The sequence below is a fragment of the Trachinotus anak genome, unplaced genomic scaffold (genome assembly GCF_046630095.1).
Source record: "Trachinotus anak isolate AG129_WGS33_773 ecotype Australia unplaced genomic scaffold, CSIRO_AGI_Tana_v1 ptg000004l, whole genome shotgun sequence".
NCBI classification, from domain to species: domain Eukaryota; kingdom Metazoa; phylum Chordata; class Actinopteri; order Carangiformes; family Carangidae; genus Trachinotus; species Trachinotus anak.
In genome coordinates, this window is record NW_027273855.1 from 7,275,103 (window position 1) to 7,300,000 (window position 24,898).

General features: G+C 40.8%; 1 protein-coding gene across 2 annotated transcripts in view; it reads right to left on the reverse strand.

Moving 5' to 3' along the window:
- The window catches only part of plxnb1a (plexin b1a), a 69,388-nt gene extending 44,601 nt beyond the window's left edge, over nucleotides 1-24,787 (reverse strand). For both annotated transcript variants that reach the window (XM_071475533.1, XM_071475532.1), the window contains exon 1: nucleotides 24,491-24,787. The gene's annotated coding sequence lies outside the window, so the exon portion shown is untranslated. The remainder of the gene's footprint in view (nucleotides 1-24,490) is intronic.
- Between the last annotated feature and the right edge of the window lie 111 nt (nucleotides 24,788-24,898).

A 24,898-nucleotide genomic window follows, 5' to 3' on the forward strand; every position in this document is an offset into this window, starting at 1 on the left:
GGTTGGACCACAACAGCGTGGACAGCAGCCAGCAAATCCTGCCACAATTACAGACCTCAGTTCTCTGGCCTCCTGTAGGAGAGGCAGCCAGTTGGCCTCGCCGAGAATGACAATGTGAGAAAAAGGGAGGAACGGATGACAAAGCAAAAAAATATTCTTCTTTTGAAATTTCTGAAAGTACAGTAGTCTGTGTTTACTTAGTGGACCAAACTCTGCTTTTTCAGGTTAACACTGAAATACAGTACACCCAGCATATCTTTACATAAAAAGCAAATGTGGCAGGGATGTACCTGGTTATTCAGAAATGAACAAACTATCCTTTCCAAATAAATAGCATCCACAGTGGACTGTAATGCAGCAGGTGGAGGCAGAGAGGGGACTGGTTTCCCTCCCACCACCTCCTCTTTTGCACCTGTTCAGACTCAGGTACTGTAGTTTTAGTATGGAGACACCCTACTTATTTTGCAATTTTGTGCGTTAATAAATGGACAAATTGTGAATAAAAAAAATGACTGTTTTTGATATTAAACTCAACAATATACAATATACTCATATGTGGTTCAATGTGGCCAGAGAGTGTGAGCTACAACTGTCTTTGCCTCCCCCCCCAAATCCTTTCCTCTTGTCCTCATGTCCCTGCATTTATAGCTTTAACCTCTGTTATCAAAATACAACCCAACTTTGACTTGCCCTTTTCTTCAGGAACAGTTCAACATTTTGGAAAACATGATTCATCACTTTTTGCCAAGAGAGGAGGCTGGAAAACACTTTATATTTAAAGAACAGATGTTGGAGTGGTTAAGATCTTCTCATCTACTTGTCATCTCATTCTCAAGACAGCAAATAAGCACAAAGTATTGTTGAACAACTCCTTTAAATTCAAGCAAATCCGAAATGAAAATAAAGCAACTGGAAACCAAAGTAATGTACAGTAATCTTGCCTAAACCATCAAATATGCCAAGACCACTGCTGAGTTCAGCAGTTAGAAGAAACAAATGTTCATTCCACCAAGTATTTGAGGGTTAAAGTCACTATCAAATACAACAAATCTGTCCTGATCATTTTCAGAGCTATAAACACAGGAAGTAGGAAAAACAACTGGTAAAATGAATAGACAGAGGCATCTCCATTCTGTTTACAAAAAGACATAGCAGGCTTAAATAGCTTCTCTGTGGCTGGTTTGGAGTTTGAATACAGATTGGCCATATGCTCGAACTAAGCATCACGTCATCGAGGACGCGCTGGTATTGTCATTGTGTGGCAGAATGCTAAGGAGGTGGCAGTGGGACGTGCATGTGTATTCATTTGTTTGTGGATGGTCTGCATACATTACCACCTACAGCTTGTACAGCCACAAGACACAAGAGACACACACACACACACACACACACACACACACACACACACACACACACACACACTGTTGCCTGTTCTTTCACAGCACTCAATAGCCTGAGAAAGCCCTTTGTGGTTCTTCGTTGTCGTGACGACGTGCCTGGGTCGAGTGAATAGAGAGAGGAGGTCCAGCTCTCTCAGTCTGTGGGCATTTTAATCAGCTTGTCACACTGTCTGTGGTCTAACAACACTTGTGCTCGTCTCTGTCCCTCTCTGAGGCCGGAGATACTCCTCAGCTTTTTTTTTTTTTTTTTTTTGAATGAGCACATCTTCAGCAAAATCACTTCAGTCTCATTTTATGATTCAGAGAGCTCTGGGAAACGTCAAGCCTGATTTTCTGCTCTATTATTGAATTACATATTTGACCAGAAAAAAAAGTGCCATATCCAGCCACAAGACCAATGATAGCGAACCAGCGTATTATTGCTAATAAGCCTGGACTGAGGGTGGAAAATCTGGTCTGCTGTCTACCCGTCCTCCAGTTTAATAAGTTTTATGGTTATGAAACATGCAGCATGTCTTCTCACAAGCCCAGAATAAGCCTAAAGAAACCCCCATCTATTCCCAGAGGGACTCACTGCTGGATGTTTGAGTTTGGACCAGGGCTCGGAGAACATGATTTGTTTTATTCATGAATGAGTTTGCAGCTCATGACCCATGGCGAACCTTTGACTCATAACATGCTAAGTGGAGCCAGTTCTGCGTCCCCCTTTTGTCTCAACCTTCTCAACAAATCCCATCGCCTGTCTCTCCCTCTCTCTCTCCCTCTCTCCCTCTCTCCCTGCACCAGGCCTGGTATCTCAGGCGCCTATCTGGATGCCACGCATTTTCTAAATATTTAGTCAGGGATTCTTTGCGGCTGTTGTCCCTCGCTGGTGATAGACACTGCAGTTTTAAATCATTACATCATTCCTTAAGTAGGAAAATATACTCTAGACATCAGAACAGTCCATGTATCTCTTTAAAAGTGAAGCTGAAATTTGGACACTTTTTGTATAAGGAAATTAAGAACTAAAACCATCCTGCAGATATTGTGCATATTTCTCTTTTTTTTTGTTTGGGAAATATTTATAGAAACACAACTAAGGTTCAGGCCTCTGGGTGGGTGTGCCTATTTTCAATGGCAGCAGTTGACTGACATTTGAATGCCAGCAATGCCAGGGGTGTCACTGTAAACTACTATACTATTCTGGTCATAGGTTTCAAACACTTTCTGTGATAAAACATCTAAAAGCAAAATTCTTGTCAGAGGGGAGGCATGGGACAAAATCGTATCAAATGGGCCTTCCGTAGTCTAATTTGTGTGAGTTTAGGGGTCCTTCATGTAAAAAGTTTGAGAAGCACTGCTATAGAGAGCCATGACACCACGTGCAGGATACATTCAGTTTAATTCAATGGTGTTTTATTGGCCTGTCAGTTTGAGAAAAACAATACTGCCAAAGCATCAAAATACAATTTAAAAAGAATACTAAACACAAAATGCAACAAACAACATCAAGATCGATGTATACATGTATACGTTAATCATATATTCACAGTATGTTATTTATGTGTGTGTGTTGTCGAGGTCATTCATAGCCCCTCACTGGTTGTGGCATGTTGATATATATCGGGCAATACTTTTAATTTTGAGATGTCATTTCATTCATTGAAATCTGGGATGACAGAGCTGAACTGGTTAAAGTAAAAGTTCCTTCCTTTCACTGAATGATTTTAGAATGTAGTGTATCTCTGTCTCAGGCTCACCTGTCGGACGATGACCACATGTTCTGTTTTCTTTGGGTTGCATAGCTTGTTTTCCCTTAGCTGTTGAACTGTAATACAGAATTTCCTACATCTGTCTTTCTGAAAAAATAAAGTGTGTTCCTGGGGGCTACTTTCCATACCTCCACTGCAACACTTGCCAAAAATAATTGAAAACTTTGTAATTTAAACAAAGTTAAACAACAAATAGTCTGTAAGCACAGAAAAAAAAACTACAGCTCCCATGAAAAAAAACTACACACCAAGCATGACAGATACTTAGATTACTTTAACTTGATTTGCTCTCTGCCATCTGCAGACATCTGCAGCATTCAGTGCTCTTTTGTCATGCTGTTGTTGCGAACATGACTGAGCTAACCGCTAACCCCTCGACTCACTCACTGACTCCTCTTTTCTGCTGAGCCATGTAATTTACCCCCCAGATGTCGAGGGCTTTTATGAAATTTTGTCCATTAAAGCAGGTAAAAATCATAAATATTGAATAAACTATTTTAGATGATTTATCAAGAAACTAACTGAAGCTGAATCTTTTTAGTTATTAACATAGTCACAAATGCTAACTGGACTTTTGATGCATTTGTCTTACTTCTGGGTTTACTTCAGCTCTCTATAAACACTGATTCAAGACCTTATTTTCCCTTTTTTCCACAAATGTGTACTTTACAACAATAAACATACACCAAAACAACATGCTGTTAAATTAGCGAGCTATGCTAACACCTCCACTCAGCTAGTTAACTTAGCTTGCTTACGTTACCTGTAAGCTTAGCACTCGGTACATTAGACTGTAATGTATCAGCAAATGTTTTTGATCTGATGAAACATTATAAGCTGCAGCCTGTAGATAAATGACCTTCAGATGTTGTAACTGTTATATACTCCAAGGGAAACTGAGATACTTAAGTTAATTTGCTTATTAGCTTTATGTATTTTGAAGCGGTGCCAACTGGAGCTTGCAGTCAGCAGAGTTGGGTGTGGTGACCTAAACTTGCAACCATATAGGCGGCCTGGTGAAAGAAGCTGTTGTAGGGTCAGTTCTACAACCACACTGACTGCTCTGTCTGTCTGATGAAAAATCAAATATCACCGTGGGAGTCTGCAACTTTTTCGGGTGTTTTTGAGTGTGTGTGTGTGTGTGTGTGTGTGTGTGTGTGTCAGACCTGAAATACATTAAAATTTGCATCAACTTCTTGGTTCTTGGGTACTACCTGACTGTTAAATCGGCAAAAACAATACGACAAAGCCATCACGCCTTAATACCTCACTGGCATGGCTGGTCACCGCGGTGTGCATGCATGCAAACACTGCCTACTTTCATCCCAGTCGTGCTTTATCTGCAGCCAGGGCACCCATGCAGACATAATCTCACTGAATCACTAAAAAGGGACCAGTGACAGGCGTTCCTAATTCACATTTCATTTTGAATCACACTCCACAGTGCAGGAGTCCAACAGGATTTTTGCTCATTGGGTGGCTACTGGTGGGCACTTCCTCATCCCAGTGTAGTTGTAGAAACGGCTGGTTAAACTGCTTTAAAATCATGATGCTTTCATGAACGTTAACAAAGGCCACCTGGAAACAGCTGAGTAGAAAGAAATCCATAAACTGATTGAGGTGTTTATTGAGAAACAATCATATTTGCTTTAAAAGCCAGGCTATCATAGTAAATAAGAAATTGTTCTTAATGTCTTGCCTGATAAAATAAAGGCAAATAAATATGATAGATAAATAAAGGTGAGTCTTCATTGATCTCCAATGAAAAGAACAGGATTTAGACGGATGCAACTCCTACAAATATTATAGGAGATTTAAAAAAGAGGTAAATAAAAAATAAAAAATAAAAAACTGATCCAGGAAACAACACACACACACACTATCAAATATATATTAATATAGAATAATATATAATACAAAGTTCAATGAGACTTGGAGTCTACATCCATGTTAGCAGCCCTCTGAAGCTGTACTCATGCTACTGTATACTACCAGGCTAACAGTCACAATGCTAATATGTGGATGTTGGCAGGTATAATGTTTAAAAATGTTCATGGTTCTCAGACAATAACTACCGTTTTAGTGTAGTGTGTTAGGATGCTAACATTTGCTAATTAATATAAGTTGTGGAACTTGATGAAAAGTTATGGAATCAACAAAGTCATTTGGACATGTTGTCTGGGAACCATGGATAACTGGACCAAAATGTATGGCTGGACCAAACAATCAATGGGCACATTAATCAATAATCATAACTAGTTGCAGCCCTAATAAGAATACTCTACAACTCAGACCTTTTTGTCAATGAAAAAAAAATCAATGACTATTAAAACACATGTAATTTAAAGACTTCAAACTTAAACATCTTAAACATCAGAATTGGTAGATTTTGTATTGTGTTTCCTTCAGTATGGAGCTTGTAGCAGGATTTAGCTGTGGAAGGTGAAGCAGTTCTTGCACTGCTGATGCTAAATGAAGACTGCCTACGAAATACCCCATCATAATATTTTGACCAATCCCTATTTCCTCTTCCGTCTTTATATGCAAAATGACTTCAGCTCATTTAACTCCCAAACTGGTGGTTTTGGAGTGGAGGCAGGTGGGAGTGATATCCTGGCCTTCTGTCAACAAGCCGTGTGACGGACAGCTTCATTAGAGAGAAAATGGACGCCCCCCTCACCACCCCACTCCGACTGGAGACACGCCTTTGACCCCCCTCCCTCCCCGCCTCAGCTTCCTGGGATTGGGAGAGTGGACAATCTGAGCAGGTCTTTTAGAGTGGGAGGTCTTCAATTGTCAAATGCTTAATAGACTGTGCTCTCTCCATCTTGCTCAGGAACAAGCGGACCTGCACACAATGAATACACACACACACACACACACACACACACACACACACACACACACACACACACAGTATCCACACTTACAGACATCACCCCACTATCTGAAGCTGTGGCAGAAAATCAAAGATGATTGATGAGTGGAGCCTGGCTGTGTTGAAGGTCTGAGGTGTGTTATTGTGATCCGGGGACAAAGAATTCATTGACAAAGGTTAAGCATACGATAAAACCCTCAGGAAAGCAGGGAGAGGATCCTAGATGTCATTAATCACGTGGACCTACTCTTTTCATTCAGTTGTCATCTTTTTCAGTCAGTGACCACAGCGTGCTGTGGGAATCAGTGTAGTAATATTCACTGTGGTAAAATCCACCTGGAGGTCCAGTATAGACAGCTGAACCACTCCATTCTGGTCAGGGCGGAATGAAAATGCTTTCTTTAGTGCATGTTAAAGCGTAATTAAATATGACGCTAGCACCTCAGACAATGCGCTACATTATAAGACGGCCATGCTGCCACCGCCAACTGTGTCTCCAAGAGGGTGCGTGGCTACAAATCAGCAAATCTAGACAAATGCCAACCAAACTGCTCCAGGAAGCATTGAGGGGTCTTTGTCTGAGAAGGGGCACGGGCATGGACCCAACACTAATATGGCTAATGGCTTAGGGCACCCCACTGCTTCTTTAATTGAAGCTGGCTCTCCGTCGTCCAGTGGGGAGAGAGCGGAGAGAGTGAGATAAGACACAGCAAAGGAGAGCGAGAGATTGGGATGAGGGTAAGGAGTAAGGTTTAACTGATCTTGAAAAGCTCGGAGGGAGCTGTGAGGGGGATGCAAGAGGTGTGTGTGTGTGTGCGTGTGGTGGGGGTGGGTGAGGGGGGTCTACATAAGGACTAGGTAGCCAATCAGGACTTCCCCTGAGGTCTCAGGACACCTGGGATCATCAATGATTGATCAAACTGGAGGCTTTAACCATGGGAGAGGTGGGTAAAAAAACAAGGACTGAAGGGCAAGAAATACAAAGGAGAGAGAGAGAGAGAGAGAGAGAGAGAGAGAGAGAGAGAGAGAGAGAGAGAGAGTGAGTGAGTGAGTGAGTGAGTGAGTGAGTGAGTGAGTGAGTGAGTGAGTGAGTGAGTGAGTGTGTGTGTGTGTGTGTGTGTGTGTGTGTGTGTGTGTGTGTGTGTGTGTGTGTGTCTGTGTGATAATGAGAAAGAAAGAGAGAGGGGGGAAGTAAATCTAACAAGAGAAAGGACAGGAATGAACAGAGAAAACATTAAATTTGGCCAAAACAAAACAAAACCTGCTCAGAACAAAAGACTACAGCATAAAGAAGCCAGATTCAGTTCACTGTATCTGAACCTAAGAGAAGCCACGGTGGAAGCAAACACACCCATCAAAGCCAAACCGCTGCAGCTCTGTAGAGACCCTGCTGCCTGCCCACATGGTTTTGGCTGTGCTCAGACCAGCGAAAGACAAACACGACCTCAAACCGATCCACACAGACTGGAACATAATGCTTAGGTATACAAACTGACTCACACACACACACACAAACACACACACACACACCAGTGCCCTTTCAGTGACATACTGTATATGCTGTCATCTTTAAAATGGAAATGTTGTTTGGGCCAGAAAACTATAATCAGTTAACTGTTAACTCTCTTTGGAGGGGTCCAAACTATATATAAACTGCTAAACTATATTTAAGGTAGTTATCTATGAAGTAGCCCCACCTCAATCAGCTACAGCAGCAAAATGCTGCTAACACATGAAGGCATCAATATGAATCTAATAATGTAATGCATAATATTAATAATTCAGCTACAGGAACACTGCTTTTTTCTTTCTGATACTCAATGTACATTTTGTATTTTTGTTTATGTACTATTACTTAAGAAAGACTTTGAATGCAGGGCTTTTTTTTAACTTGTACATTTTGACATGGTTATAGATCTGAGCATTTCTTCCAGTAGAAGTCCCTATTTCAAAGCTTCCAAGTGTTCATTTGTCTACTCATGCTACAGTAGTTACATTCAAGCAATAGTGCAGTTTTGTTTAGGGCTTAGCTTGACTTAAGCTAAAATTTTAAATTCTAATTCTTGTAAAAGTTGACTATTCATCAGTTTTACAATGATGGTACAATCTTCAGTGGCATGTGTATTTGTATTTAAATGCATAATAAGACTAAGAAAACTATGTGTGAGTGCATCATTTGTTGTTATTATTATTTGGAACCCTGACACTCGTTTGATTCTGGTGTTTTGCTTTTATATGAAGACATTATGGACTGGTATGGATTTACCCATCCTCCTCATTGTTTCAGAAGCTAAAACGTGTCTGAGGAATGAAACATGTTGTCTCTTGGTGGCTCTCGAGTAAAGCAGATTGGCTCCGAGGGTCTCCTGGCATTGTTGCAGAATCTTTGAATAAAGACCTGAATCCACTCCCTATGTCGGGACTGCTGCTTCGAAATGCATTATTAATGAGAATAGTCAGACTGATGCTTGGGATTAATTACAGTAGCTCCCCCCTCCTTTTTTTTTTTTTTTTTTTTTTTAAACACTCAAAACAACCAAGCCAGCAATATTTTTTCTTCTCATTCAAGATCAGAAAGAAACCGTGCAAGTGGAGTCTTGTTAGTGAAAACACTCTGACAGACTTTGCTGTCTGGCTAAATAATTTATACTTCACACTCTATAAAGCATGCCCTACACTTTTTATTCCACATTAGGCAGAGCCACGGTTCCACTGGGTTGTTGTCACCTGCTTGGTCACAGAGAGAAAAGCTACAGGCTAAGGCTTCTTTGTCATCCACGATGTGTTCACTGACAAGTGCAGCTGCTGCGTCACAGTAACACAGCTAACAGGTTAAAGTCCCGTCAGTGAACAGGATCTCATTTATGATTTAAAGATGTCTTTTCATGTATTTATGAATAATAAATCACGTCATGTCATGTAAGGCAGTAACTGTACAAACCAACTGCATGAAGCTATAAATCATGAGCTCATGTGAATTTCAGTTCCAGTAGCTTTACAGTTGTTTGAGCTTCATTTCATTCATAAATATATATATATATATATATATATATATATATATATATATATATATATATATATATATATATATATATATATTCATTCATATGCTCATCTTTGTTTTTTGCCATTCTTCATGTGCTATTTGGCTCATTTGGCGGAAACACAGACAATTAAGACCAATGTAAACATGATGAAAGAAAACAAACAATCAATAAACAAGAAGATTCTCCAACTACAAACCACTCATTAATAACACGTATCATCTACACTAGACTGACAAGAGATTAACAAGAGATTGTTTTTTATGAGTTTATGTTTTGTTAATGATTACTCTTGATGTTCTTCTTCTTCTTCTTATTATTATTATTATTATTATTATTATTATTATTATTATTATTATTATTATTATTATTATTATTATTATTATTATTTAGTATTTTTCTTGGTTTTGTGCTGATGTCTTCATTGCTTGGGTGGGGCTGGGGGGCGTATTTCCTTATTTATTCAAACAAAATAATAATAATAATAATAATAAAGTGAATATTTTAGAGGGTTTTTTTATTTCTGGTAACTGATGAGAACAGTCTTATATTTGCTGGTTGTGAAGCATCTTTAAAAATGCCTAAAAGGACAAGGATGGTGATATTTTTGTTATTAAGAAAACACTGCATGACAAGACCAAAACCAACGCTGAACATTGTCTAAATTCTAAACCTTTATTCCTTTGCCATGGAGCTCCACTGTTGTCCAAAAACTGAGAAAAAAACAAAAGAGTCACCTTGTTGCACTGACTCACATCTTCCTTCAGCAGCAAGAACACACACACTGTGGTTTATTTTTGCAGTGATCCAACATATGTAGTTCTGGTGCTGTAAATACTCACTTGTGTGTACAAATCCGCAGCTGAAATTAGTCCCCAACAAATCGACTGTTTATTCCACTTAGAGTAACATTTAATAAAAACTACAGTGCTCAGCTGTTTTAGGAAATTATCTTTTATCTTTTTTAAATGAAATATTATTAATGAGCCATTTTTAAGGATCTGCATCATCACAGACAGGGTAGGGAAGTCACAAAGCTTGAGAGACAGACTAACACGTTGCTGTTTTTTTTTCCTTTCATGGGATTTGTGGAGAATAAAGAGGTGAATAATATCAGCCTTGTCCTTTAATTGAGATGCTATTAGTATTTCTTGAATCCATAATTCTCGGCCCACATTCATCTGTCATTGCTGTCATACAGATGACATGATTGCGGTACAATTTTTCTCGCTAATCTTGCAAAACCGAATGTCTCAACAATAGCTGATGACTGACTGATCACCATGTGAATGTGGCACATCCTCCATCCTCCTCATTCATCATCCCAACGCACACATGCATGCAAAAAAAAAAAAATTTAAAAAAAAAAAAGCTCATTCTCGCTCACCATGGGTTGTTGTTGGTTTCAATTAGTGGACCCAACATCTGACACCGGGCCACAGGAGTCTCTATTGATTGGCTGGAGCTATAGAAATTCATGTGTCAAGGGCAACTGGGGTCAAACTGTGCACCCCGGAAAAAGAAAAGACGCAAAGGATGACAGGAGGGAGGGACAGAGGGAGGAGAAAGAGGCAGACAGACATGGCCTATCTGGACATGCCTCTGTAAGGAGAGGGGGAGAGCAAGATCCATTTAGTCCAGACTGAAAGCCAGAAGGCTGCAGGATGTGTGTGTGTGTGTGTGTGTGTGTGTGTGTGTGTGTGTGTGTGTGTGTGTGTGTGTGTGTGTGTGTGTATAGCGGGAATGGGATTACCTGCTTTGTGAAAACCAGTTAGACATTCAAAGAAAGAACTAGACTTTTGCTGGGGTTTCAGTGAGGTTAGCCAAGGGTTAAAGTTAAAGTTTCTTTAGGACTGGGAAGGACTTTAGCCACTGCAACAGTGTGTGTCTGTGTGCGTGTGTGAGCCTGGTAGGGGGTGATTCAGCAGCTGGACAAACAGACTTGATCCAACTACTGTTCAACTAATGGAGACCACTGACAGCCTGGAACACACACACACAAACACACACACACACACACACACACACACACACACACACACACACACACACACACACACACACAAACACACACACACACACACACCCAATAACATAACTTCTGGTCTGTTTCTCATATTGCCGTCACCCACTTTCATGTGAAAGCATGATATTATAATAACAAGCATGGTGCATAGCTTGTGGGCTGAACCTGGTGGGAGGTATCATTTGTTTAAACCCAGAGCAACAGAAGGGGGGCGGACCCCACCTGGAGACAGACACACAGTTAGCGCCTACCATCTGTTTATTACCAAGGGCAGAGTAGTCAAGTTCAGTAAATGAAATGTCTCTATGGCAATGACCTTGGGGGAAACAGTGAGACTGGCTCCGTCCAAAGGTAACAAAACCCACCAACCAGAACCTCTGACAAAAAGGAAGAGGAATATAATGAGTTAGTCACTGAGTTTCAGCAAGAAAGCAAATAAGTCTATTTCCCAAAATATCACTTTATTAGTTTAAGAGAACCTGACCTGAACCTGAGAGTTATAGCTATGCTATAATGTGAATGAATTTGGATTTCAACTACGTTACCGAGGCAAACAAATAACTGACATAAACTTTTAAAATTGATACTGTGTCCATGTCATCATCATCATGATCGTGGTTTTTGAAGCTTACTATCAGGGATTTTATGTAGGTCGCTGGCCAAGTTGCCTGTTGCATCCGACATCGGCTACTAAATTACATTATCTCCTCCATATCTGAAATTTTCCATTTCAGAAGCTGAGTGATGTGCTGCTGTGGACGGGGTCAGCAGAGAAAATGTGTTTTAGAGACTTTCAAAAGATGCTCACCAAAACAATCCAATATCCGTTTAAATGTACGCTTCATTTACAATGTTTTCAGCACTTTATCTTCCCGTCAAAACAAAGTGAAATATAGCTCTTTCTGATTCACTCTGCTGACCTGCGGCTGCGATGTAATACAGTGTTTGTGCTTGTTCGTTGGAATATGGTAGTTCACTTGCTTTCAACCTAACGCTAGAGAAAAGAATCTGTTTCATTTCCTTCATACAACTGTAGTGGTCTGAAGTTGAATTATTTCCCCTGATGGCAAAATATTTGAATGTGTAGGACTGAAGACATTTATGCAACTTTTTTTTTTTTTTTTTTTACAGTGTGGTGGCTTTTCCAACCGCTGACTCTGCTCTGCAGATGAGCACAGAGGAGAAGAATGACAGAAATGTCAAGCTGTCGCACATTCAGGTGTCTATAAAGATCTGGTTACTCAGTTTGTCTCATTTCCTCCTGTTTTCTCACTGTGTGGTCAGCTGTGCTGTATCCACCGTGGAAATCTATACTCCCCCTCTCCACCCAGACCCACTGTACTCTTGTTTGGTTGTGGACTGCTGCTGACATCTGAAAAATCTAAACAAAGCACTGAACATAAATGTCTTCACTTCTTTAAGCAGGGAATAAGATTTCTGACGTCTTGTAGCCGAGAAACTGAACCTCATGTGTATTTCATTAGGCAGCGGAGGTGATGCTGATCAGCACTAATGAATGAACCATTACTCAACTCCCTGCTGAGCAACAGCAACAAAAATAAATGCAAAAATGCTAATCTGTTCAATGCAATGTTACTAATGTGGATAAAAATAGCAACATACACCACAGTAGGACATTTTTAATTGTGGTCTCATCGTAGGCAGATTTCAAGGCCTGTCTCCTTGGCCGAGCTTTTACTGACAGCCTGCCACCCTGTCTATTGTGCTACATATGGCTGTTCATTTACAATTTCAGTGTATTAAATGACAATATGATATCATGTGAAAGGGTCACTCGTAATGATGAACCAACAGAGAATCATCACCCGACTGTTCTAGCATCTTTCAGCCTGCTGCTGTGTGGCACTGTACTACTGTTGACTAAGACTAAACTATTATGCAGTTGATAAAAATTAATCAGCACATCACTCAATAATGAAAATAATTGTTAGTTGTAGTAGGGCTTGGCAATGAACTGAAAACCGTATATAAAATCTCTAACCCACTTCATCTCGCTCATGTCAGTGAATTTGGTTAATACTTTCCCAAATGCTGCATTCACGAACCGTCCGCCGTCCTTGCGTTCAGTCATGTGCCTCCGCCCCGTTCAACTAACATTACTCTGCCTTCACTCAAAGCGAAGCTGGTGACATGGATGAAACAAGGGCAAACACTGCACCTCAGTCTACGTTTCATTAACACGTTTCAGTTTTAAAACGCACCAATCAAGAGATCTTTTAAAAACTACTCCTGAGTTTTTGAGAGTTTTGGAAACACAGCCAGCCCTGTTATAGTTTAAAAACTCTGGGGTTGCAGGTAGAAACTGAGACTTTTGGAAACGGTGACGTGGACACCTACCTCGCCTCCTGATTGGGTCTAACGCTGGTCAAATTGGTAACACCACAGATTATTTTAATCACTTGGAGCAGAATCACATTGCTGAATATGAAAAGTTCATGGCTAAAAAAAGAGAGACACTGATAAATGCCAAAGTAACTGTTCATTAATCATAATCACGGTAAATAGTTGTCATATTGATTTGAAGTCATATCGCTCAGCCCTAAATTGCAGTGCTAATTTGCAAAACTATGCAAAACCACAATCATCTAATTCCATCTTATCAGTACAAATAATTTAAAGTCATACATCATTCAATGTCTCTTTAACACAAAACAGGAAGTGAGTGAAAATAACTTCACAGGTTTTCAGTTGAACTAAAGCAACTCAACCTTTTTTTTTTTTGCTTGTACAGTGAACCACCCTGTTTCAAAATGCTATTTAGTGTTTCAAGAATAGATTTGTGAATCATCACAAGACCCAAAAAAATCTCTTATTTCATGAAGCAATTCAGAAGGATGACAGAGGAAGTCCAAACACAATGGTGAGAGGTACGATCTGTACAGCACATAACTATGGTACTGACCCAGACGTGAACATACACAAATCCAGCATAAAAACAATTTCCATAGGGCCTCTAGGTTCCTTATGTCAATAATCTCGGCTTCATGTTAATAAGCAGGCATGTTTTTATTGTGGCCCGCAGCCAACTGGATCACAGAAATGAGGCAGACTTTTTCACTGCCGTGGTCAAACCGGTCAAACAAACCATCTAAATCATTTCCTCCTCTTTCTGCTGCAGCTGCTCCATTTGGAGCAAACACACACAAACTCGTGGTTTTCTCTGCTACATTCTGCCCACGGGCCGAGGTCCTTTACTAAATTATACCAATCAGCACAGAACAGTATCCCTCTCCACTCCTCTCCTCATCTAATAAACACTGAGTGAGCAGCAACTCACAAAGGCTCCGAGTAATTTGGCAGGAAAGCATCTATCTGTCAGTTCCTGTGAGCCAGAGAACGGGGTAATTTAAAGCCACTTTTCAGGTTCAATACCAACCTTCCGGATAAATCTCACATAAAGTGAGATCAGCATTTCCCGTTGAGCTACTGTTTAACAATAAGTGGAATTCCAGCATTTGTAACACAACTCAACAAAATGAGACAGGGAGGACCGCTAGGATCACATCGTTTTAAATGGTTACGCCACTTAATAAAAGAGGGACTTTGTTTAATAGAAAGAAATCAAGATAATTGGCAGTCATAAACTTTACATTTGATATTGTGAAAATATTGTACATGCTAGGAAATATACTGATATTCAATATTATTGAATATCACAATATTTCCCGCTGGGTGTCATGGCCCGTAAATAATATTGTGATATTTTCAGGCTATATCGGGATTCACAATATAAATCTGGATATTTTGAAATCTCCTCTAAAGCACTTCATAAATGCACGATTTAACCCTTTGGTTCATAAAATCCCACCTGTATCATGATTCTTGTCCCTGCAACATTTCTCTGCATTAAAACATTCTTGTTTACTGAATATTTGTCAGTGGTTTCTGTTGGAACAGTTAGATCTGACCAGAGCACGAAAAAGTGCATTCAACACTACATTTAACCCAGTGCAGTTTCTTTTCTGAACCCATTCATCCGCCTCCATCTTCAGTTACCGTTTCTGAACACGTATGAACTCGCTGTGGCCCTTCACTCTCCAGACTTTCTCCAGTTCCGTCCGCTCCAGATACAAAAACCTGCGCACCACGCCTAAGTCATACACACGCCCAGAAGAGTTTTCTGGATGGGTGGGGTGGCGGAGTGTGTTGCCTGTGAGAGGGAGAGGGAAACAGCCATAGAAGAAAGCAAGAGAAGCGAATGCCCGTGTCTCAAAACAATTATGTGACAGTTTGTACTCAATGTTCGCTACATAGTCATTTACTACATCCCACATGGAACAAGCCGCAATACATTGAGTATATTTGTCATATCGCCCACTCCTTTATCAGCCCAAGCCTAGCTGACAGACAATCAAAATATGTCAAATGACTTCACTTACTGTAGCATCAGCATTTATTTTTCATAAATCAAAATGCTAATTTTCAAGACCAATGCAGCTCATGAAGTACACAAACCTCTCTGTGAAAAAGCACTGACAATCATATACATGTAAGATACACAGATGTTTCTGTTCATAAAAAAAAAGAAAGGCAGAACTAATTACTCTCAACTGACCCTACTGAGAAAAATAGGTGTGTGAGTGCAGTTTGAATGTAGCAAATTTGAAAATTTAGAAAATTTAAATCCAAGTGGTGCAGCATCACGGTCAATGCATCTTGACAAGAAGTCAATAATTACCAAAAGTCAATATCTGCCAGCCAATCATGTGGCAGAGAACCACTCTGGGTCACAGTCTAATCTAGAGCTGTGGTAAAGGCATGGACATCAGGATTTAAAACAACAAACTTTTGTGTAAAAATCAATTCATTTCAATTGAATTGACACAATTAGCAGATTTGCCTGCAGGGGCAAACTAAATCTGTCGAAAATTTCTCAACAAGTTGGCTTTAGTGAGCAGATCTATTGTAGCTTGTTAACCGTGCTACACCATCCAATTTTATTTAAACTCTGTCGGGGTATAGGCAGTTCCACAAAAGGGACATGGTTTACAGATAGTTGAGACTGGCAGTTAGCGAGCTCATTAACTGTGGAAGCCCTTTTCACCCTCTTCAATATAACTTCTTATAGAGTCAAACAATCCTCAGAACAAAATGCCACAGTTCAAAGAAAATAGACAGAAGCCTGGAGAACTATAGTGACCTGCTAGCGCTAATTTCGATTCAATTCAAGAAACTTTATTTGTCACCAGGGGGCAATTTAAAGGGCACATAGAGTAAACATTGACACACATAAAAAAGGAAAAACGAAAAGAACACACAACCAGTGCAAGGCAAACTGTACACATTCAGTACACAAGACAAAAAGAAAAACGACAATACCAAAAAAAAAAAAAAAACACAACAATGACCGGTGCAAAACAAAACCTGTAATATTATAATAAGAATGACAATAACATGGGAGACCCAGCTGGCTAGTGCGTTAGCTTTTAGCTTAACAGCTACAGTACTTCACCAACTAGCCTTGCGCAAGTAGTTGCCATGTCAACAAGATTCTACAACCAAATACATATGATGGAGATGTGCGGGTAAGTTTCACTGTGCCACTTTCTGGTGTGACCAGGCCTTTAAAAGGTTTTCTGAAGTGCTTCACTGTAGGTTGAGAATGATAGTCCAGCACTTTCAAGGACAATATCAGTTTTATATGGGATTTAATTCCTTGATTCTCTATTGGGGGGAGATAAAACTTTGTTTGTACGTTTTGTTTGTTCTGAGATATTTGGAAACAATTTTACATCGGTTCTTGCATCCTGTGGTTTCAGAGCGGATGAAGGCAGATAACAGTTTCCCAATGAATCTGACATCACAAAATGTAGCTACACATGTGTTTTGACATGCAGCATTAACCAGCAGCCAGCTTTATCTGCCCGAGACAGTGAGTGGACTTCATACTGGGTGGCCAGCAGACTCACCCTGGAGGTATTATGGTTTAATCTTCAACCTTATTACTTTCCCTCAGCTTTTCATTAATCAGCGGGGGGCTTAAGAGGATTTTACTATCACTAATAACATCACAATATAAAAATCTGAAGTACAGAGTGAGCTGATTCAACAGTAAAAAAAAAAACTTTGAGAATGAGCCTAAAATAGAAGTGCATGAAAAGAGCAACAAGAAGCAGCATGGGTTGATCCAGTGAAGTCGTTGGAAAGAATAGAAGTAATGTCCTACACTGGAAGTAACTGAGGTAGAATTGATATTTTTAATGTAAAAACTAAATAGGATGCAAAACTTTAGAAAAATTCAGCCCTGTCAAATACACAGTTACAGCTCAAATAACCCAGCGACTGTTTAACACAAAGTAAATGCCAACAACGTGGTTTACAGGTAATAAATGGACTAATCAACAGTCCCAGACAGATGAGGCCCTGCAGGAAAAGATTCTTCTCATTTCATCCCCTTCTCTTGAGCAGCCTAAGGGGATTTAACCCATCCACTATCTATCGGGATCTACACTGACACTCTGCAAATCCCCTTCACTGCTGATAAACCTGAGGATCAGATGAACACCCATACAACAGTGAGCCCCTGCAGACAATGAGGAAGGCAAAGCTGACTTAGCAGTAGCCTCTGGACCTGCTTCCTGTGTGTACAAACAAGTAATCCTAAATCCATTAGCTGGATTGACAGCAGAGTAAAGCAGTTGAGTTGGGTTTGTTTGATCAATCAATTCCCTAGAATGTTATCTTGACAACTGTGCAAATGATATTGATCATCTATTGACCAGTGGGATTATCAGTCCTTGTTAGCAGAAGTTATTAATTCAAACCCGATCTTGAAAAGCAACAAGACTAATAAAATGTTGATTGTGTCAGCAGGGGGAGAGGGAGAGTATGATTACATTTCAGGACATTAATGACAGTTGCCAGTAGCAGCCTACAGGCCCTCAGCTCACATCAGACACCTCACAGACAAACGCAGAGGCATTTCTTCAGGAAAGGGAATGCTCCACCTGTGCATCAGTCAGATCGCTAGCATAACTCTACTGGGCCCAAAGGCAACTGTCCAGGGGCCTGTGGCTGGGTGTCAGGGGCAACAGCGTAGGGGTAAGAGAGTTTATGTTTCTTGGCTACAGGCAACTGGACCCACACATGTAACTCTCTGGCAGAATAGGGGGTCAAATATAGACAGAAGTAAAACAGACAGAATGGGAACTGCAGTTCAAATTAACAAATGGCTGGTGATTTGGCGAGGACTGCCGGTTCAGCAATCAATCAGACCCTGATTACTATCAAACAATGCACGGTCATCAGTGATGTACCAGACACCTGGAGAACGTGACAAAAAAAAACTGTATTTCCATTTCAAGGGGAGTGTATTCAAAAATCAGAGGTGGCATGAAAATTATCCATCATACTGTGTTGAAAAAAAATCTGCAGATTGAATTGGTTGTAATATGGTACGTGAGGGTGAAACACTTTGAGCCACCACTGCAGCGGGAACAGTTCACTGAGCTGTCAATGTGGAATTTACATGGAACTTAAATTTGTCAGCAATTGGGAAATATCACATATAAAACACCACATCTTTCAAAATTAACAAGATCAAGGTTTTATGTCAGTTATCTTAGGTATTGCAATGCATTACCTTGATTACACAAAAGGAGCATCTATTTACTCTAATTATATAGTGGACAGGGAGCGTTGGTGCCTGAGGCAGCAATATAGAAAAGGGCAGCTGGGGGTTTAAGGTTTTGTCTAGAGGCTGAGCTGAGGCTCTCCAGGGAGATGGGTAAGGGGGCAGGGGCTGTGGCTGAGCCCAGGCGCTGGTGGCATGGCACATACACAACTGTCCCACAGCTGAGGGCTGCTTCAGAACAATAAAAACCACACCCTCCTGGTTTTATATGGCATAGCCTTCTTCTGACCTAATGTAAGAAGATTACATTTTCAAAAAGGATCGCATTAGTGAGGATTAATCCTTACCGTATTGTTGTATTAGCTACTTACTGTTAGCATCCAATCAGCAACTTATCTTGCTGATGAAATTAAATGGATTCTGTCTTACTTGGGATGTTGCTGCAATTCATCTGTCCTCATGTGAAATCAGCCGGGATAACGGGGTAACAATATTACCACTCCTGTGGTGAGGGCAGGCCTTCGGGCTAAGGTAGGCACCTCCCCAAAAAACATCAAATACAACGCTGCTGTCAAAGTACTCAAGAGGCCAGATGACAGTACATTACCTAGACAACTACATCCAAGCAGGACAGAGAAAGGACAAAGACGGAGGAGGGCAAGAAGCAAAATGTTCTGAGAGCACAGAGGTGCTAAACAACATTGCGGGTAGCACAACTGTGACAGATTTGGACGGTAACATTAGTGCATTCATCATAATGTTTACCTCATCACTACGTGGTAAACAACACCATGAGGTAAACACTATGATGATGGAAATTCATGAAGCTGAAGGTAAGCAGTGTAAATGCTTGCAACAGTACAAGCCAATGGCAGAGCTTAAACTTTACATGCTTATGTTTATAAAAAGCAAACTGTGTACTGAGACACATTATATTGCAGAAGACTTTGCAGGAGATCATGGATCCAGCATCCCAAAACACTAAGTCTACCACAGAACATGGGGAAGCTTATCTTAGACATCACATTGCTGCAGGAGTCAGAAGCTTCTTGCACTGACAGAACCCTTTTCAGGTGCCTTCTCACATGCTTTTTTGTAGCCCTTCCATTTATGGCTTCAAAAGTACTTGTCCCAGGTGACCAAAGTGTACCTTTGAACATATGAAGCAATACTGAGAAAACAATTTTTAAACCTATTCAAAATAGACATGTTCTTCTGCACTGGAGTCCTCGTCGCTGCGACAAGCAGGTTAACTCCCCCTTTGGCCTGGGGAGGGTGTAAACAAAAAGAGACACAGTGCAGAGAGACCAACCACAGTGAGAATCCACCATCCAAGGATCCCCTTTAACAACTTCCTACCTGTGAACTCTGTAAAATGTGTTAAAAGGGAGGAAGAAAGCTGAGGAATGAACCCTGATCTGTGGAGTGGTGGTTATTCAGGCACCCCCATCAGTGTGCTACTTTAACTGTCTTTAGTAATTGTACCATCAGTTCAGGTCGATTTCATACCAATAAGTACCATTAACTGTCAGGAACTACACTGTACCACTATGGTGGATCCAAAGCTATGGATCTAGTTTCATGAGGGGACTTTATGTGACTGTCACAATACATCTGCAAAGATGTACTTTAAAAGTCTACCCTTCCTGTACCTCTGTTGTAGAGTGTGTATGGTCAATAGGATAAGAGGATGAAGGGGATTTCAGTTTAAGTACAGTGGATAGAAGCCGCTGCTAATGAAAAGAAGCATTTATTAGGCTGCCAATCTGACCGTCAGCCAAACTCCCTCAAGGGCTTATTGAGGCCTGGGATCCAATCTACCCACCAGATAGCGAGCATATCTGAACCAGGGTCAACCACTCTGAAGCATTTTGACTATGCTTGCAAAAATAATAAAAGTAGCAGCTTGACATTACAAAGGAGACAGAAATATGGAGTTAGGATTCACACAATGCTGCCCATTTCCTTTATCTTCCATGGGATGCCTGTGGCCACAGTGGTGCCCCAGCAAATGCTCTCTGCACAATCTCCATTCCCACACCCCTGTGCAACACAAACACAGCCCATACACACACACACACACAGAAGAATGCACCATGAGGGACCACCAGCTGTTGCAGTGACCAATATGGGAAACACCCTAAATACTTCTATCATCAAAATCTGTCATGCACATACTCTCTCTTTCATACACTTACACACCTAAGATCAACCATGTTCAGCCACTTTACACTATATGCTTCCTTTTTCCAAGAGGAAATATAGGGGTTAAACAAACAATTCCAGTGATATCATACCAGACTCATTCAACAAGGCCCCAACAGACATTTACTAACAAGACAAGAGCTAATCAAGACTCAGCATTTGTTCACATCCCAACCCTGTCGTCTCTTTCTCATTTCATGATTACACACGAGCCAGCTGATGCCTGTAGGACAAAAGTGCTGCAAACACATCTCACATCCTACTACAGTATGTGACACCTGAGATGAAGAGGTGAGAAAGCCTGCTGAGGAGGAGTGACTTTCAAAAGCATTAACACTCCTCTCCCTTTATTGTTCCCACTCATTTCCAGTTCTCACACTGTTGAATGGCAAGCTACTTAAATCTACAGCGTGTCCGACACTTGACACCTATAAATCATAACACCCCGTCCTTGCAGCAAACATGCCCAGCAGTCTTACTTTTATGATTCAGAAGAAAGGGCTGGAAAAAGGTCGTTTCAGCTGCGGAGCATCGCTTTTCAATGACCAGCTGCAGCTGAAGTGGCCTTCGACCCGTTCCTCTGTGTGTGTCTGAGAGGTTTGAGGTCACTTCCTGTATGCCACCTAATGAGTATAATCAGCCCACAGTTTGATTTCAAAAGCTCTGCAAAAAAAATGGCAACAGTCCTGTAATATTGTTTTACTGCTCCAAGGGGATTTTGAGGCAGAAAATGTTTGGTTATATGGAGACTTGAAACTGACAAAATGTTGTAAAAGGTTGTCAGACAGGTAAAAATTATAACTGAGTGCATCAATTAATAATTTTGTTTGTTAAATAATTAAAATGGGCTTTCTCATTGAAGTTTTCGTTGTAATGTAATTTTTTTTATAGACTGTGTATAAAAAATGGACCAAGACTACGGGTCTAAAAAGTTAAGGCAATGCGGAAGAGCCTTAAACCTGCAGTCTAACTAATGACCATAAGTGGGCAACTCCACTGGTTGCAAAAAGAAGTGAGATTATATTGAAGTCTATGGGAAAACGGCCCTACTTCTCACTTAATTTATTACCTCAGTAAACATTTTCCAGATGAGTTTATGGTCTTAGTCACTAGTTTTAAGTTTTATTCAATATAACATGGTGTTCATTTTTTTAATTATGGTCCCATATTGAGGAAAATAGATGATAAAGCAGGGTATGCATTAGGGCGGGGCTACCGTGTGATTGAAAGACTGGACTAAGAGCAACCCGCTTGACAATCAGGAGAGAGTACAGAGCAGGTAAGACCCACGCATCACTCCTCCTCAGCTCCACCTTCTCATCCCAATATGGTTTCTTCTGGTTTCAAAAAACCAGGATGCTGAGGACAAAATCGCAAACTCACAAAGTTCACAAACCAATGGGTGACGTCACGGTGGTTGCCACTTGAATTTTCCTCTACCACATTTTTTCATATGATAATGTGGATGACTTTAACTAGTCATACGCTGTACTTCATATTGAGGTGGCATCCCAAACTGTTCCTGGAGGTCCCTGGCAAAAGGGAGAATCACTTACTTTCACTATAATTCCATCCATAAGTAACACAGTGACAGAAATATGACTAGTTTGGTCATGGTTTTTTTTAACACTTTCTGAAATAAAACATCTAAAAACAAAAATCTTATCAGATGGAGCTGCATTGTCTAATTTGTGTCCGTTTGGGAGTCAATGATGAATGAATGAGAAATTAAGCTGCATTTTATAAAGTGACTGGTAAAGAAAAAAAAATATTGACAGCTTCTTGCTTTTTCTACTGGGACATAAAGTAAACATATAAAGTTGTATATTTCTTTTTACAATCCATTTCAAAAAATTTAACGATTATTATTTACTGATGTATTCAGTTGTATTTTTGACCTTTTAATGCTCACTTTGTCAGTTTTGGGGCCCCACATAGTTATCTTGCTTCAGTAAAAGTGACAAATTGGACTGAAGTCTGTGAACAATCTAAACACTACTGTCTCGATAATGCCATAACCATGCTCACTTTCATTCACCCCCCCACAGTCAAGTGTGGGTAATGTGATATCGAGCTTCTTGAACAGACCCTCAGCAAGCAGATGGCCAGCTATTCAAAAACGTCTGGATGCTGGAACTCCGAAAAAAGAACAGAGAAAAGAGAAAATTGAGGTTCAAGGCTGGGCTATACAACTACAAGAATCTTTAAAAGGTTGTATATGAAAAGTGCTATCAATACATTTGACCCTCTTGGAATATATTTGAGAAGAAACCTTCTTTTCCACAGCACTGAGTGCCTCTCAATGAGACCAGGATAATACTTGGATGTTCGAAAGGAAATTACATGTGGAGAGGCTTTGATTTTGATCAGTTTCTAAGCTGTATCTCATGTTGCAAGATACAATCTGACAGCTGTTATGAAAGAAGAGAACCAGCTGCTGAACTCAACTCCATCTTCCTTTTTTAGCCATTTCAACAAAATCATGAACGCAGCCCTCACTTTCGAGACTTGCTGACTTCAGATCCAGCGCGCTCACACACTGCTGGCTCATCAGGTGCAACACAGACAGAGAGGGATCCTCTGAAAGTCAAGCCTCGCCTGGTGTCTGCGCAGCCAAAATCATTGAACATGACTGTCTCCGGACACGCACTCCCTCCATGACAGAAGCATTTCATCTGTCCTCTGCTAAGTCTAGGGAGAGGTTAAACTGGCTATGACACCTTGCCTTGAAATGTAGGCTAAGGCAAATAAGCGGAGAGGGCCATCTTCATTATTTTCTGAGGGGTGATAGAGCTGTTTCATCCCTCTTCGTATTTCACCACAAGTAGTATTCCGAATGTTGTCCATCATCACAAGAACCACAAAACTTCAGGACAGAACTCAATTTGCCAAGTTCAGTGAACACGGTCGAAAAGCAGCTCATTTCTGTTTTCTAAGTCAGGCTATAAATTGGCAGTTGTGTGTGTCCAGCAGAATGCTAGCAGGTGAACTGGGCATCTGACATTTGGCTCACACAGCTCAAACACATTCCTATATCAGCTGACAAAAAGAGTGTGTGCGCGGTGCGTGTGTGTGGCCTGACTGATCCCAGTGGTTCAAAGCTACTGCACATGAAGTCCAGCCTGAGTGTGTGTGTGTGTGTGTGTGTGTGTGTGTGTGTGTGTGTGTGTGTGTGTGTGTGTGTGTGTGTGTGTGTGTGTGTGTGTGTGTGTGTGTGTGTGCTAAGCAAACTGGCATCATACTGATAAATTCTGACTGTGTTACACTGAAAAAAAAAAAAAGAGATTTACTTATAAAGCTTTATCATAACTACACAGTGTAGAGGCGACCACTGATCCCATTTGGATGTAATGGCGTCACACTGAGCAGCAGAACTTGCTCTCCATGTCAGACTCACAAAACACTTTATTATATGAAGTGCGACTGATGCAACAACGTGAGCTGATGTGGTTAAATATCTAAATTAAAACTGAAGACACGCGTTTGTTTTTTTTTTTTTTTTGGTTTTTTTTGCTCATAAACGCCCATCTTTTTTTTTTATTTATTTGCTTATTTCCTATTTTAACAAAAATCGAAGCCTTGAGCCTACCTGTTGGGGCAGTGCAGCGGGTGAATCAGCCGTCCATGATGTTGAGGGAATCACAGCCTCGCATCCACGCCAACCAGCGCGAAGTACTTGGTACCGACACCGTCACTTTTGCCTCAAAAAAAAAAAGAAAAAACCCCAAAAACAAAACAAAACAGCGCAATTGTGGAAAAGTTACCGCTCTAAAAGTAGAAACAAACTCCAGAGAGTGTGTCTGTGCGCTTGTTTCCCCCCCCCACGGAACCCACTGGTAGATTCTGTTGTTCAGCCGCGGCGAGCACCCCAGGCCGGGCAGGACGCTACATCTGAAGCGGCTCAGCAGAACGTCAGGGGGAGCGGACAGCCGAAGGCAAGGCGCGCCGCGGCGAGGCCGGAAATGCGAGGGCGCCGCCTTCAAAATAAAATCCGAAA